The sequence below is a fragment of the Macaca fascicularis genome, chromosome 14 (assembly GCF_037993035.2).
Source record: "Macaca fascicularis isolate 582-1 chromosome 14, T2T-MFA8v1.1".
NCBI classification, from domain to species: domain Eukaryota; kingdom Metazoa; phylum Chordata; class Mammalia; order Primates; family Cercopithecidae; genus Macaca; species Macaca fascicularis.
In genome coordinates this window covers 26,487,496-26,491,595 of record NC_088388.1, presented here as the reverse complement: position 1 = coordinate 26,491,595, position 4,100 = coordinate 26,487,496, and the positions used below count along the sequence as shown (strand labels likewise).

Sequence of the window (4,100 nt, the reverse complement as noted above, 5' to 3'; positions counted from 1 at the left end):
TTTTTTTTTGTATTTTTAGTAGAGATGAGGTTTCACCGTCTCAGCCAGGACAGTCCCAATCTCCTGACCTCGTGATCCTCCCACCTCAGCCTCCCAAAGTGCTGGGATTACAGGAATGAGCCACTGTGCCCAGCCAAGGTTACAAATCTATGTCTGCGTCTGCCAGTACAAGTAACTGAAACACCAGAAATTTCAGTTTGTTGTTTGAGTTATAGAAAGTAATATCTTCAAAAATTATGCAATATTGTACTGATACCTCAGCCTGTGAAGACTCATCAGTATATTCAGGGTAAATTTTACATTCTCTAGTTATCTATTTCCTAATGCTGTAAATTCATGTCAGATTATTAAACAGTTCCAGGGACTGTTTTCTCTACCATAGTGACAAAGAATGTGTAAGGAATTCACCCTAAAAATATACATATAAAACAAACTTAACAACAAGTACACTTATATGAGGCAATGGATATTGAATCATGAAGGGAAAGAGTTCTTTAATAGGCAGTCTAGTAATGCAAGTAAGAGTATAAGTTTTGATATCAGGAACGCATGAGTCAAAATTCTGGCTCTATAATTTATTATCTGAGTGGTCTAGGGTCAGTTATCCTCTGTAAGCATTAAATCTCTGATATGTAAATCCAGATACAAATCACTGCCTTATAGAGTGTTAGAGTTATTACTTACTTTAGTAGCACATATACTAAAATTGTGGTAATACAGAGAAGATTTGCATCATCCCTATGCAATAACAACACACAAATTTATGAAATATTCTATGTTTTGCAAATTGAAAAAAGGCAGAGACAAGGAGAGAATTCTAAAAAGAGCAAGATAAAAGCTTCAAGTCACCTGTGAGGGAACCTCTATTAGACTATGAGAGGATTTTGCAGAAAAAAAAATCACAGACCATGGGGAATGGGTTGATATATTCAAAGTATTGGGAAAAAATAAATGCATAAAACTCATATCAACCCTAAATACTATACCCAGCAATGCATTCAGAAATAAAAGAGAAACCCTGTCCCAGAGAAACAAAGGCTGACGTAATTTATCATCATTAGACTGGACTTACAATAAATGCTTAAGGTAAAGGTTCAACTGAAAAAAAGGGATAATTACTATCATTAAAACATAAAAAAGTATAAACCAATTAGTTGAGGCAAATTCATAATCAAATTCAAAATACTCTATTACTCTAACGATGATGTGTTAATTTTTTAAATCTCCAGTACAAAGGTTAAAAGTCAAAATAATATACCTACAGCTACAGTTATAGTCAAAAATAACTATAGCTACAATAAGTTTTAAAATACAAAATATAAAAAGATGTAAAATGTTCTCAACATAAGTAATCACCAGGAAAATGCACATTAAACCATTATGAGACATCATCTCATACCCATAAAGATGGCTATTAATTAAAAACAAAAAAGGTAAATGTTGGCAAGGGTGTGGAGATAAGGGAACCCTGGTACACTGTTGATGGGAATGTAGTTTCCTATAGCCATGATGGAAAGCAGTATGAAGGTTCCTAAAGAAGTTGAAAATAAAACTACTATATGACCTGGCAATTCCTTTTCTGAATACATACAAATAAGAGATAAGATAGACACCTTGCAAATATATCTGTACTCTCATGTTGATTGCAGGATTATTTACAATAGCAAGACATGTAAACAATATAAATACCCATAGACACACAAATGGGTAAAGAAATGTCACAGACACACACATAAACACACACACACAACACACACACACACACAGAAATAATCACCCCTAAAAAGAAGGTCCACGATATGAATGGAACTACCATAGAAGACATTATGCTAAGTGAAATAAGCCAGACAGAGGAAGAAAATCATTGCATAATCTTACTTACATGAGAATTTTTTTTTTTTTAAATAAAAAGAGCTCAAATATGCAAGGATGATGAAGCAGTGGTTACCACAAGTGAAGGGGATAGGAAGGAAATAGGGAGATATATGTCAAATAACACAGAGTAACAGATGTATAGGAAATGTAGAGTAGTAGCCTGTTTTCATGCTGCTGATAAAGACATACTCGAGACTGGGCAATTTACAAAAGAAAAATATTTCATTGGACTCACAGTTCCATGTGAATGGGGAGGCCTCACAATCATGGCAGAAGGCAAGGAGGAGCAAGTCACAGCTTACATTGATGGTGGCAGGTAAAAAGAGGGCTTGTGCAGAGAAACCCATTTTTCACACCATCAGATCTCGTGAGATCCATTCACTATCACGAGAACAGCCCAGGAAAGACCCACTCCCATAATTCAGTAATTCTCCACCAAATCCCTCCCACAACATGTGGAAATTATAGGAACTACAAGATGAGATTTGGGTGGGACACAGAGTCAAACTATATCATTCCACCCCAGCCCTTCCCAAATCTCACATCTTCACATTTCAAAACCAATCATGCCTTTCCAGCAGTCCCCCAAAGTCTCAACTCATTTTCAGCATTAACTCAAAAGTCTACAGTTTATAGTCTCATCTGGGAAAAGACAAGTCCCTTCCACCTATGAGCCTGTAAAATAAAAAACAAGTCAGTTACTTCCTAGATACAATGGGGTTACAGGAATTGGATAAATACAGCCATTCCAAATGGAAGAAATTGACCAAAACAAAGGGGCTGCAGGCCCCATGCAACTCCAGAATCCAAAAAGGCAGTACAATCTTGAAGCTCCAAAGTGATCTCCTTTGACTCCATGTCTCACATACGGATCACACTGAAGCAACAGGTGAGTTCTCATGGTTTTCGGCAGCTCCACCTCTGTGACTTTGCAGGGTACAGCCTCCCTACCGGTTGCCTTCACGGGCTGGCATTGAGTGTCGGTGGCTTTTCTAGGCTCATGGTGCAAGCTGTTGGTGGATCTACCATTCTGGGGTCTGGAAGACAGTGGTCCTTTTCTCACAGCTCCATTAGGTGGTCCTCCAGTAGGAACTCTGTGTGGGGGCTCCCACCCCACATTTTCCTTCTGTACTGCCCTAGCAGAGGTTCTCCATTAGGGCCCTGTCCCTACAGCAAACATCTGCCTGGGCATCCAGGCATTTCCATACGTCTTCTGAAATTGAAACAGAGATTCACAAACCAGAATTCTTGACTTCTCTGCACCTGCAGGCTCAGCACCATGTGGAAATGCCAAGGCTTGAGACTTGCACCCTCTTAAGCCATGGCCTAAACTCTACATTGGCCCCTTTCAGCCATAGCTGGAATGGCTGAGATGCAGGGCACCAAGTTCCTAAGTTGCACACAACACGGGGACCCTGGGCCTGACCCACAAAACCACATTTATTCTTGTAGGCCTTTGGGCCTGTGATGGGAGAGACTTCTGTGAAGACCAATGACATGCTCTGGAGAAATTTTCCCCATTGTCTTGGGAATTAACATTCAGTTCCTTGTTACTTACTCAGATTTCTGTAGCTGGCATGAATTTCTCCTCAGAAAATGGTATTTTCTTTTCTATTGCATTGTCAGGCCACAAATTTTCCAAACTTTTATGTTGTGTTTCACTTTTAAAACTGAATGCCTTTAACAGCACCCAAGTCACTTCTTGAATGCTTTGCTGCTTAGAAATTTCTTCCACCAGATACTCTAAATCATCTCTCTGAAGTTCAAAGTTCCACAAATCTCTAGGGCAGGCACAAAATGCCACTAGTCTCTTTGCTACAACATAACAAGAGTCACTTTTGCCCCAGCTCCCAACAAGTTTCTCATCTCCATCTGAGATCACCTCAGCCTGGACCTTATTATTCATATCACTATCAGCATTTTTGTCAAAGACATTCAACAAGTCTCTAGGAAGTTCCAAACTTTCCTACATTTCCTTGTCTTCTTCTGAGCCCTCCAAACTGTTCCACCCTCTGCCTGTTACCCAATTCCAAAGGCAATTCCACATTTTCAGGTATCTTTTCAGCAATGCCCACTCTCCTGACACCAATTTACTGTATTAGTCTGTTTTCACACTACTTATAAAGACATACATAAGACTAGGCAATTTACAAAAGAAAGAGGTTTAATTGGACTCACAGTTACATGTGGATGGGGAGGCCTCACAATCAGGGTGGAAGGCGAGG

General features: G+C 39.2%; 1 non-coding gene across 1 annotated transcript; it reads left to right on the top strand.

Moving 5' to 3' along the window:
• Nucleotides 1-680: 680 nt before the first annotated feature.
• On the top strand, nucleotides 681-783 carry LOC123568896 (U6 spliceosomal RNA). The gene has a single exon (XR_006692453.2). It is a non-coding gene; the product is annotated as a U6 spliceosomal RNA (small nuclear RNA).
• The last annotated feature ends 3,317 nt before the right edge of the window (nucleotides 784-4,100 follow it).